The sequence below is a fragment of the Macadamia integrifolia genome, chromosome 6 (genome assembly GCF_013358625.1).
Source record: "Macadamia integrifolia cultivar HAES 741 chromosome 6, SCU_Mint_v3, whole genome shotgun sequence".
Lineage (NCBI taxonomy): Eukaryota > Viridiplantae > Streptophyta > Magnoliopsida > Proteales > Proteaceae > Macadamia > Macadamia integrifolia.
In genome coordinates, this window is record NC_056562.1 from 26,418,291 (window position 1) to 26,431,891 (window position 13,601).

The 13,601-nt window shown below is 42.4% G+C and overlaps 1 pseudogene; it reads right to left on the reverse strand.

Annotated features, from left to right (window-relative positions):
* Positions 1 to 3,206: 3,206 nt before the first annotated feature.
* Positions 3,207 to 10,865, reverse strand: LOC122082180 (annotated as a pseudogene).
* Between the last annotated feature and the right edge of the window lie 2,736 nt (positions 10,866 to 13,601).

Genomic DNA, 13,601 nt, shown 5'->3' on the forward strand with positions numbered 1-13,601 from the left:
CTTTTTAATTTGGCATGGGTTGACAAATGCACAATTTTAAATGAAATGTGAAATCTGGTATAAAGAAGAATAAGAGTTGATTCCCTTGGAACTAGACAGGGCATTGCGCCTCAGGAAGCGTGGTGTCTTGATCGAAATTCCTTGGGAGGAAACTTCTGAAGTAACTCTAGCATCACTGCCTTTGTGGGCATATGCAAAAAGCGAAGCTACATAGTAACTTGGGTGTCTGGTGTTTGCTCCACCATGTCATTCAGGCCAAAAGTAGTGGAGTAGAATAGAGTTTATTAGTGAAAAAAAAAAGAGAAAAAAATGTGCAAATGTCATTATTGCTTGGTAACATGTTTGGTCAAAAACACTCCAACGCCTTAGTCATTGGTTCCCTATTTCTTCACAAGTGGTTTTGCCTTAAGATAAGGATGTTTTGGAAGAGACAAGGTGAGTTGCAAATTAAGAAATATGTTAGTGCCTGGAATTGATAAAGGGTAATAAAAGTTCAAGTGTGGGGGTCCCTTGTAAGAGAAATTATCTTTGCTCTGGATCGGTATGAGCCTTACCTTTAGCCAAAGTTGGGATTTGTTTATTCTGAATTTTGGGTGTATATTCACTGCAAACACCCACGAGACACAACTCGTCCACTAGGGGTGACCTAGGGGTTTAAAGGCTTGTTGCACATGCTAAGTGCAACCGTGATTCCTACGAAAGTGAGTTAGGTTTTTTTTTTATCTTTATTCTTTTTCTTTTTGTTTTGCTCGAGGACTAGCAATGTCTAAGTGTGGGGGAATTCTGATGAGCACATTTATGTGTGAAATCTAGGGTAGTAAAACATGCATTTTACATATTTAGAATGGAGCTACCTTGGGTTTTACTCTCTTTTTGCAGGTTTTATATTTTCAAGGCCTTAAGGACTATCGGGAGCTATATCTTCAATTTTACACGTAAAGAGGTTATATTTCTTTCCATGGTTGCGAAGAGGACGAAATTCTGAGCAAGATGGACGTGTTCAATTAAAAGTACACATTCGTTTGGTCACCCGTACAAATGATTATTCTTTTCGGGTCAGAAAAAGAATAATGGATCAGAACTGAACCGAGATGCAGAACCAGCCCGTTTGCAATTGTCCCAGAGGTACAAGGAATACTCCAAATGCCAACAAGGATCGATGGATCACATCCTTAAGTGATTAAAGATTTAATTTTGGTAACAACAACTATCTAGCTTAGTTGGTGAGCTATGGTGTACAAAATTCCCTTGCTCACCAAGAGGTCTCAAGTTCGAATCTCATGGTTGTTTTTTTTTAGAGAATTTGTTGAAGATTTTCTGCTTTTCACTCACTTAAAGCACTAAGGGCATGGAGGGGATTTCCACATCAAATTAGAAACGAGCAAAATCGTGGAAGCAAGAAGAGAAGAAAAAAAAAGGAAAGAGAAAAAAAGGGGAGAACCAAAAATTGTCCAAATCTTCTCTCTCCTCCACATCATCACCAAATATTGTCCAAATCACACAAAGAAGAAGAAAATCGTCTCTAGGAGAGAGAAAAAGAAGAAAAAAATTAGGAAAAAAAAAAAGGAAAGAAAATAAGCAAAAAAAAATTATAGGAAATTTATTTCTATCTTCTCTCTCCTCCATCTTAGCACTTTTGGACTCAAAAGATCTCACAATCAATTGTGGGTTTCTCTCTTTTAGGAAAGAGAAAATTGTTACCCTACCTCTCCATTCCCTATAAATACAACTCATGTAAGAGGAGGAGACACAATTCATTTTTCTTCTAGTTTTCTTTAGTTGCTCTCTCTCTTCCTCTCTCACTCTTTGGTTTTAGTTCTTCTCTATTTTTGCTTTAATCACTTTTGTAATAGTTTTTTTCTATGTCAATTAATGGAAGCACTCTTTTATTTTTATTCAGTTTTTTTTTATGTTTATGATTTATGCAATTGAGTTGTAATTTTTTAAGTTATAGTTCTAGGCTTAGATCTAGGTGACAAGATCACGAGCCGTGGAGCAATTTTTTTTCAAGTTCAAGCATTGATTCAAGTAAGTAGGCTCCTTCAGTAGTCTTCTCTCCCCCCTCTCATTCCCTCTTCTGACTACCCTTTCTTTCTTAATTTAGGATTTTTATTTTCAGTCGTTACATTATTGCTATCCCTTTCCCCCAAGGTTCATGGCTAGTGTATGTGTTGGCTTTGCCCCCCCTAGCCATAGAACCATCAATTTATTGCTTTTATTTTAATTGTCTCCCTTTCCCTAAAGCCAAGTAGAGTAACCCTTGTAAGAGTGACTCTCTGGTCAAGTAGGGAAGCTCATATTATGATGCATCCCTCGGGCTAAGTAGAGAAACCTACTTGTGAGTCTCTCTCTAGCTTTATCCCCTTTCTTTTACTTTATTTTTATTTCAACTTTTATTTTTTCCTTTATTATTATTTTTTTTTAATTGCGTGGGTTGTTTATTTTCAGTTATTTATTTATTTAATTTTAATTGCGTGGCTTGCGTCTTTAAATTCTTAGATGACGAATGGTTAGAACATTATTTTTAGGATAGTAATTAGAATTAGATCACAACCATTAATCAGTTCACTTTCGCATTATTAAAAGAAATAAAAAATAAAGTGGCTGCTCTCCTTGTGTTCGACCCGTAGCTACACTGATCCGTACGCTTGCGGTTACATTTTAAATCTCAAACAAGTGAATTCAAAGCTGTCTCCGGCACTGGTCCAATTCAGTAGTGGTCCATTGACTCTGTGAATCAACAAATGCAGCAACGGACCCTCTTCTTCTCCTGTGGAAACTACTGCTATCTCGACCTCCTGAAGTTTCTCAACCACCAAAATGATCTGGCGAATCTCTAGGTATCCTATGCCAAACTTCGCAAGAGATGAGTTTTGGTTAAGGCTACTTAGGCCATTATTAATGAATTCTAACTTCTTTAGGTGGCTACCCGAAATCATTCTTGCCCCTCGGTCACACTTCCGCCCGATGTCTCTGTGTCACACCCCGCCTCCACTCACCTGAAGGCTGGCGACATGGACACGCACACGTGTCCACCATCCATCCAGGATCCACGATGCAGTACTTTAAGTTCATACGATTATGAAATGAATTCTAAAATCACATACTTATAATATAAACAAAATATATATCAACTGGTGATTTCTATTGATATTTACCATATTTACACAAAAAAAATGGTTTTCACATCTGGATCATAATTAAAGTTATACCCCCATAGGGCTACATCTGTTAAGTACAAAAAGAATCAAAAATAGAATATGATACTCCCATCCTTAGAGTGCTCCAAATGCACAATCATCGCACACGCATCCATCCTCGTGCACAACCAGCTCCTCATCCCAAAGGTCACCTCCGTAGAGAGCTGGGACCTCGATTACAGTTTCCAAAGGATTTCCTGAATCAACATCTAAAAAGGGGCAACAACAGGGGGTGAGCTTCCATGAAGCCCAGTGAGGGTAACACATACAAGCAATCATGACAATCCAAGAAAATGCAACAGTATGAATATTCATACCCGACCATATCAATATGAATGCAATTATATGAGTGCAATGACATGATCCATTTATTATCAAGCAATTCTAAGAAAAAATTTCTAAGTCCAAAGGGGATATAAGTGCTACTGCAACGTAGGTATTATCCCCAGTCATGAATATAAGTTATCAGTCCCTAGGGATACTAGCTAGTTGCGAGTCATGAGCGTGCCAATTTCGAAACCACATTGTTACCCGGCAAACCCCTATTAATAACCCTCCCATGATACCACTACATCGAATCCAACATCGCATGTAGGGTATACCCATCACCGAATCAAACATCGAGAGAGGGTCTGTCACGACGCTGGCATCTTCGCACCTCAGTCACCGAAAATCGTCCCCAACCACAGATCGTCGGACGAGAGGATTAGCCAATATGTAAACCCCTATTGGTAAGGGTTGTAGCATCAGGGTGGTTATCCTATCCCAATGCATTCTAATATGCCACAACACAATTCAATCACACTCACACACACCCTGAGCATCCAGTGCCGCCGGCACCAACCATTAGCCACCCTGCACCCCAGTCACAGACACACACTCACCCTGAGCATGCAGTGCCGCCGGTGACAACCGTTGGCCACCCTACACCCCAGTCACACATATAGACACACACACACACCCTGAGCATGCAGTGCTGCCAGCACCAACCGTTGGCCACCCTGCACCCTAGTCACACACCCACATGCACACATGCACCCTGAGCATGCAGTGCCACCGGCACCAACCGTTGGCCATCCTGCACCCCAGTCACACACTCACAAGCACACATGCACCCTGAGCATGCAGTGCCATCGGCACCAACTGTTGGCCACCCTGCACCCCAGTCACACACACACACAGACACATGCACAATCATAATCCACATTCTCATGCCACATCAACACCATATATAAGGAATAATATAATAATATACAAAATGAAAAAATTCATTCACATATGCATTATGATGCAAGCATTCCATAAAAATACACAAAATCCCCTCACCTCGTGTTCTAGATGGCGGTAGATAGTTGATGGTTTCGTGTTGTGTGTCTCCGTCACTTCTCAGTTCCACTCCTAGGATATATAGTGTTTTTAGGTTATTCGAGTATTCATAGAGGACTGGGACACTAAGACTCGTGCCCCAATTAAAAGGATTAAAAATTAACTTTAAAATGGTTCACCGGTGGATGTTCACCGGTGGATGGTCATCCGCCGGTGAGTTCACCGGTGGATGAATCCGAACGAAATGCACATCCTGTAATATTTTCACCGGTGGATGGTTCCTGCCTTCACCGGCTAGCCGGTGACCATCCTTCGGTGAAGGTAAAATTGGGGTTTTCTTGCCTAGATCAGCCCTATTGGCCCTATGGCCCCTATGTATGGTGGTGAAAATATGTATTTTTCAGTGGGGTGTCATTTCCCAACTCCATTCCCCTTTCTCCTTCTTTTGTATAGTTTACAAATTGGGTTTTGTGATTTTAGGGTTGGTTTTTCATGTAGGGTATCCTCACACACTTCACTTAGCTTAGGTTTAGTGAAATTAGTGAGTGGATCAACATAGAGTTTTAAGATACACCCAATTTCCTCAATACACAAGTCTAGGTTAGGATACATTGGGGAAGACTTAGGTTGATCTCATGGAATGGTCATTAATGGCTCATGAGATCACTCTCACACACCATACCTAGGTTTAATTTCATTTTTCCCAACTTAGGATTAGGTTAGGATGTTAGATCATAGAGGATTTGTTCAAATTCCCAAATCCTAGGGTTTTGGGTAGGGATTTCATAGGGATTTGTCCTTAGACCCAAGGTTGAGTGAATAACCTTGCCAATTTAGGTCTCTTACTCTAATTTCCCTCTCCCATTATGTAGTATTTATGGTTGGGTAGGTGGAATTTGGTTGGGTCTCCATTACTCCCAATAAAGATTGAAATGGGAAGGAGAGAGAGAGATAGATAGAGATTTATGTGTGTGTGTGGAGAGATGATCATATGGGCTTATCTCAAGAATGGAGCCCTAGCCTTCCTCCTTCCTTCCTCTCCTTCTCCTTCTTCTTCTTCTTCTTCTTCTTCTTCTTCTTCTTCTTCTTCTTCTTCTTCTTCTTCTTCTTTCTCCCTTTCCTTTTTCTATTTTAGTAGGAGAAGAAATGTATGGTAAGAGCCATATTTATAGCCACTTAAGTCCCACTAAGGGCTGTTTGGGGAATTAATGGGTTTTTACCTAATACCGAGTTATTCCGTTATTCGGCACTAACGGGCCCACCTTAGGGTGTCCGGATACATTCAGCTATTCCCCAATAGGTTGTACCAACTATTGGGGGTGGTTTGATGTGCATGGATACGAAGATCCGGGTCCCATGGCAAATTAACCCATTTTCGACCAGTATCCATCCACCGGTGACCATCAGCCGGTGAAGGCTGAACTAGTCACTTTGTATGGCGATTTCTCTTCTGGTTGAGTGGGGCCTTCTCCAGGGTTTCTAGTGTGTGTGAGGTTCAACTGACCTTTCCCTTCGGGTCTGGAATCCCTTCCAATTACTTAAGCATGGGTAGCAGGTGCAAGTGGGGTCGCCCTTCCTTCCTCGGCAAAAGACGGATGCAACCCAGTGCTCACTGGTATTGGTGTCGGTGTCGCACCTGAACATTAAATAGGAAGTTTTAGGGTTCGGGTATAACATTCCCCCCTCCTTACAAGAAATTTCGTCCCTAAAATTTGACGTACCTGGTGATCCAAACAACTAAGGATATTTCTTCTTCATTTCCTCCTCACGTTCCCAAGACGCTTCTTGTCTGGAGTGATTTCTCCACTTGACTAGTACGTAAGATATTGTCCGATTGCGGAGAATGTGGTCTCTCCGGTCAATGATTTCTTCTGGCTGTTCTACATACTTCCAATCAGTGTCAAGTTCCAAGGGTACATGTGTCAAAATATAAGCTGGATCGGAAACGTACTTCTTGAGCATGGAAACATGAAACACATTATGAGCTCCTTCTAATTCGGGTGGCATAGCGACCCGGTAAGCTACTGTTCCGACTCGACCCAATATTTCATAAGGTCCCATGTATCGAGAACTTAGCTTTCCCTTCTTGCCAAACCTCTTCACTCCTCTCATTAGGGATACTTTTAGAAAAATTTTATCACCCACCTCAAACTCTAGGTGCTTCCGTCTGACATCCGCATAGTTTTTCTGTCTTGATTGAGCCGCCTTAATTCTCTCCCTGATTACATCCACTTTCTCACAAGTGGCTTGGATCAGTTCCGGGCCTAGGATCCTCCTTTCTCCAACTTCATCCCAATACAAAGGCGTTCTGCATTTCTTACCATACTGGGCTTCATAAGGTGCCATGCCTATAGTAGCCTGGTAGCTATTGTTGTAGGAGAACTCTATGAGTGACAAGTGCTCATCCTAGCTATAGCTCATATCCAATACACAAGCCCGCAACATATCCTCTAGGTTCTGTATAGTCCTCTCTGACTGCCCGTCTGTCTGTGGATGGAATGCCATGCTAAAATTCAGTTGTGTCCCCATTGCTGTCTATAGACATGTCCAGAAGTTGAAGGTGAATCTGGCATCGCGGTCAAAGACAATGCTTACTGGTACCCCATGTAATCGGACAATATTGTCAACATACAGTTGAGCCAACTTTTCCATGGAGTAAGTAATCTTCATAGGGATGAAGTGGGCCACCTTAGTCAGTCGGTCTACAATTACCCAAATGGTGTCATTCCCTTTCTGAGTACGTGGCAGTCCTGTGACAAAATCTATGGTAATGTTTTCCCATTTCCATTCTGGTATGGGTAGGGGTTGTAATAAGCTGTGTGGCCTTTGCCTTTCTACTTTGATCTGTTGACAATTGAAGCATCTGGCTACATGGGTGGCTACGTCAGTTTTCATGCCACACCACCTATAGGACTTCTTCAAATCCTTATACATTTTTGTACTACCTGGATGGATGGAGTAGGGTGAACTATGAGCTTCTTTCAATATTAATTCCCTCATCTCTTCATCCTTTGGTACGCAAAGTCTATCTTTGAACTTGAGGACCCCATCTTTAGTCAACTTGAAATTTAAATCTTTTTGTCTTCCTTCTTTGATGTCGCTTACTATTTTCTGAAGATCCTCATCTAGTACTTGGGTGACTTGGATTTTCTCCACTAAGGATGGTTGTATCATAAGTGCGGCCAAGGTCACTGTCGCCTCATTCATTAGTAGTTCCAAATCCATTCTTCTAGCTTCCTCAATCAACTGTTCATTCATAGTCAAGGCTGCTAGGGATAGAGTTTGAGACTTCCTGCTCAATGCATCAGCCACTACGTTGGCCTTCCCCGGATGGTAATGGATGGTGCAGTCATAATCCTTCATCAGTTCCAACCATCTTCTTTGTCTCATATTCAGCTCCTTTTGGGTGAAAAAGTATTTCAAACTCTTATGATCGCTGTAGATCTCACTCTTTTCCCCATATAAATAATGCCGCCAGATCTTTAAAGAAAAAATGACCGCTACTAACTCCAAGTCATGAGTGGGGTAATTCTTTTGATAGTCCTTCAGCTGTCGAGATGCATATGCTACAACCTTGCCATTTTGCATCAACACACAGCCTAAGCCCAGCTTGGATGCATCACTATATACTACCATTCTAGCATTGCCTTCTGGAATAGTGAGTACTGGAGCTGTTATTAATTTCCGCTTTGATTCCTGGAAACTTTCTTGACATTCCTTAGACCATTCAAATTTCACTCCCTTCCGTGTTAGTCGAGTCATAGGTCCAGAAATGCGTGAGAAATTTTTGATGAACCTTCTGTAGTACCCTGCTAACCCCAGGAAACTATGAATTTCACCTACATTCTTAGGTGCCTCCCATTCTACCACAACCTTTACCTTTCCAGGATCAACTTCAATGCCCTTCTCTGAGACAACATGTCCTAAGAAATGCACTTATGTAAGCCAAAACTCACATTTACTAAATTTTGCATACAACTGCTTCTCTCTCAATCTCTAAAGGGAAAATCTCAAATGGGTAGCATGTTCCTCCCTGCTCTTCGAATAGATCAAAATGTCGATGAACACGATGACAAAGTTGTCTAACATATCATGGAATACTCTATTCATCAACTCCATGAACACTGCAGGGGCATTGGTTAGCCCAAATGGTATAACTAGGAACTCATAGTGTCCATAACGGGTCCTGAAAGCTATCTTCCTGATGTCACCCTCTCTGATCTTGAGTTGATGATAACCAGATCTAAGGTCAATTTTGGAGAACGTGGTTGCACCATGCAATTGATCAAAAAGATCATCAATTCTAGCCAACGGATACCTATTCTTGATAGTTAGCTTATTGAGTTCCCTGTAGTCTATGCACATTCTCATACTCCCATCCTTCTTCCTAACAAAGAGTACTGGTACTCCCCATGGGGACACACTAGGTCGGATGAACCCTTTCTCCAATAAATCTTGTAATTGTTCCTTCAACTCCTTCAGTTCTGAAAGTGCCATTCTATATGGAGCTTTTGATATAGGTGCTGCCCCAGGGATTAGATCAATATTGAATTCAGTCTCTCGGTCCGGGGGTAGTCTAGGTAAGTCATCAGGAAAGATATCTGAAAATTCTCTCACTACTTCTATTTCCTCTACCGACTTACTCTCCTCAGTTGTGTCAATCACAGATGCCAAATAAGCCTCACATCCTTGCTCTAGTAATCTTCTCACTTCAAGTGCAGATATCACTAGTTTCTTGGACTTCTTGACTTTTCTCCCTTTGTAAACAAACTCACCTCCTTCTCGAAGTTTGAATACAATTTTCTTCTCAGCATATAAAACACATGCCCTATAGGCGGATAACCAATCCATACCTAAGATAACATCGAAGTCACGCATCTCTAATTTAATCAAATGGGCAATCATGTCCCGTCCACAAACTTGAATAGGACACAGCTCATAAATCTCCTCTAATCCTACCTCACTTCCAGTTGGTGTGCTAACTACTAACTTGTGTGTTAACATTTTTGGCTTGATATTCATCTTAGCGGCAAAAGTGGGGGATACAAATGAATATGATGCACCAGTATCAAACAAAACATATGCAGGGGTCATCGATATCAACAAGGTACCTATGACCACTCCAGGTGATGCCTCTGCTTCCTCAATAGTCAGTGCAAACACTTCCCCTTGCAGTCTAGCTCCCTATGGTGCCTGAGCCGGACGGGTGGCAGATAATGGCTGCACTGATCTGGTTGGTCCTATATAGGGGTCACCAGGTCTCCTCTGTGAGCAATTCTTTGCAAAGTGACCCGTTTGCTGACAGACAAAACACCTTAAGGGGACCGTCTGAGACTGTGCTACCATAGGTCTAGGTGGTGGTGGTGCTTCTCTTGTTTCTGGTATTCTATACTGACCTGAGGCTGCACTAGAATATGTCCCCTTACCAAACCTGCTAGGCGCCACTGTCCTCTTCCTTTGGATGGCATGATAGCTCTCTCTTTGTTTATCCTCAATGGATTTGGCAGCCTGAACCACCTGGGCATAACTGTGGAGGTACTGAGCCACTAACACAGCCCCTATAGCGGGTCTTAACCCTTTCTCAAATCTCTTCACATTTTCCTAATCCCCCTTCAAATGCTCAGGTGTGAAGAAGAACAACTTCTCAAAATCTTGTTGATATTCCAATACAGAGTTGGACCCTTGTTTCAACTCCATGAATTCTGTTTCCTTCCTCTCCCTCACACTGTCTGAGAAGTAGTTGTTGTAGAATGCCACTTTAAAGTGTTCCCATGTGAGGTTAGACTATAGGGCCACTAGGATGGGTTCAGTGGACTTCCACCATGCATTTGCCTCATTTTGTAGTTGGTAGTTGGCACACATCAGTTTCTATTCTTCAATGAGGGTCATTAACTTAAATGTATTTTCCATTCCCTCTACCCATTTGGTGGGTGCCAAAGGGTCCTGCGCAATCCCACCAAAGTAGGGAGGCCTAAACTTCTGGAACGTTTCCATCACTTTCACATTGTCCATAGGTATAGGCAGTATGGCTTGGCTCTGTGGTGTCATTTGCCCCTGTGTTAGTGGTATATCAGGTCGTGGGGCATAATGTACATTGGAGCCCTCTGGGTGGGTTGTGTGGTGAGCCATTGGTGCTGGGACTTGTTGTGCCTGGGGGATAGTGGTAGGAGCAATGTCAGGTACTTGCTGTGTCTGTGGTGGAACAGCCTGTGCCTCCCAAGTCTGAAACACAACATTGATCTGTGCATTTAGACCCGTCATAAACTCTAGTTGTTGCTGTTGCAACCCTTGCATCATCACATTTTGTTGTTGTTGTAGTCCTTGCAACATGTTGCCCATAATTTGACACTACATCCTGGGCAGAAAGTATAGGTGGAGCAGGAGGGGCTGCCTGTGCTATGGTATCGGGCACCTCTTCTCTACTTGGTTCAGAAGTCGGTGGCCGACCCATAGTAGATGTAGTAGTACGACGTGGCTATTTAGGCGGCTGTCCCACTTGTGTTCATGATTTCTAGGAGCCATGTGAACCTACCTTTTTACCTTCACCGGTGGATTCTTACCAGTGGATGATCATCCGCCGGTGAGTTCACCGGTGGATGATCATCCCCCGGTGAGTTCACCGGTGGATGGATCCACAACGTCTGAAATCACTTAAAGTGTTCACCGAGGATGCTCACCGGTGGATGGTAATTGTTTCACCGGTCAGCCGGTGAACACTTTTACTGTCTTTTAAAAGGGCTGGCCGAGAACTCCCATTTTCACTATAACCTCTTCCTTTTCTCGCCAAGAATGACCGGAGAGCTATCCCAAGGTTGGAAGAACATCATCCGGTGATTTTTGCCACCAATCCACACCACATTTCGCGTAAGAGGCAAGGTTTTCCTCCAATTTTTGCTAGATTTTCCATTTTCCCCAAATTTTCTTCTCTGTGAAACCATAGCTAGTGATTTATGTGAAATTTCTTGCATTCTTTCCAAATGTGCCTTTCCTTTTGTATACACTTAGTTGGATATGTATATTTGTTGTGTTTGTATGCAGTCATGAGTTCTAGAAGAGACACACATAGTCAAAATGCTACGAGGCAGGTTCCAGCTCCTCCAGAACCTAACTTTGACAGATTTTGGTTTAGCTCTGCAGAGAGTTTACATAAATGGGGGGTGTTTGGAAGTAAACTTGTGGATTCCAGGAAAGCAATATTGCATGGTCAGATGCCTTCCTTTGGTATAGCGAGGCGGTTTCAGGCACTAGGTTGGTCACCGCTGTTAGACCCGGGGGACAAATGTTATCCTCGCTTGGTCCAAATGTTCTTTTGCAATCTGAGGGGCAAGGAAGTAGGGGAGAATGATTATCGTCTCATGAGCCGAATTATGGGAGTAGACCTCTCCTTCACCACAACCGAGTTTGGTGCTATTACTAGGATTTCAATTATCGGGGAGAGTGTATATTGTGCTCCCAAGACTAGAAGGGGGGCCTTCATGCCCCAAGATAGTTTAGATGAGATGTGTCGGCAGTTGACTGGAACCACTAGTGGATGGGCTAGGTTCAGTTGCTTCAGGACCACACCCAAGGTTCTTTGTAGGGTAGTTTAGTTAAACATATTACCAGCTGGAGGTCATTTCAATGAAGTTTCTCTTCTCCAGGCCTATGTTACCCTGTGCTTGTATGTGGGGTCTCCAGATCAACCTCCCATGCCTATTGATGCGGTATATGGCATACCGAGCCAAGTACCCAAAGGATGGAAATTTACTTTACAGAAATCTCCTTACTAGTATTTTTGTACACTTTGGGGTCCACTATGCTGACGAGCCTACAGATGGAGCCAAGAGATATCCTTTCGATTTACACTCCTTAGTGAAGATGAAGGTTGACCCTAATAATGGTAGTGACGCTGAGGGGGTGCCGATAATGGTCCCTATAGGAGGTGACCAGGATATGGATATGGAAAACGATGAGGAGGCCAAGGAGAGCAAGGAAGATGGGGAAGATAGTGAAGATGATGGACCTCCATTACGTCAAGGCCGTAGGGTAACTACCCCACCTCCTTACACTTCATCTCAATATGCCGGTGGTGCTTATTCTTCGACCACACCAAGTGATGCAGTAGGTTAGGATCGGGTGATGCAGGCTATGGAAACAGGTTTTCGGGGTCTGAATACCCGTCTGGACAGCATTGATGTTAGGGTCAGTCATCTGGAGGTATGGACCCGTAGGTGGGACACTTACTTTAGGCTAGCAGATACTACTCCTGTTTCTTTGGTACCACCTAGTGATCCACCCCAACAGTAGTTTTTCCTAGGTCCTCCTATCTTTCAATCTTGTTCTTAGGATTGTGATCCTATTATGCTTTATTTGTGCCATTAGTGTTACTAACTTGAGAGTTATTCAGCAGGTAGTTATCGTCTATGTAATTTGCTCCTAGTTAAGTCTTATATTCTCAAAGTTGTAAGCTGAATTTTTTATTAATAAAATTATCAATGTTATCGGCTTCTATCTTCAACTTGTCTCCTATGTGTGAACTACGATTTATGTACTTATCTTTAAGCTTTTATTTATAACCTAATCACCAGTAGTCCTAATATTTCATAAGTTTATGACTTAAAGCAGAGTATCACGCTCTGATACCACTCGTTGTCACACCCCGCCTCCACTCACCTGAAGGCTGGCGACATGGACAGGCTCACGTCTCCACCATCCATCCAAGATCCACAATGCAGTACTTTAAGTTCATAAGATTATGAAATGAATTCTAAAATCACATACTTACAATATAAACAAATTATATATCAACTGGTGATTTCTATTAATATTTACCATATTTACACAAAAAGAATGGTTTTCACATCTGGATCGTAATTACAGTTATGCCCCCATAGGGCTACATCTGTTAAGTACAATAAGAATCAAAAATAGAAGATGATACTCCCATCCTCAGAGTGCTCCAAAAGCACAATCATCACACATGCATCCATCCTCATGCGCAACCAGCTCCTCATCCCAGAGGTCACCTCCGTAGAGAGCCGGGACCTCGATTATAGTTTCCAAAGGATTTCCTGAATCAACATCTAAAAAGAGGCA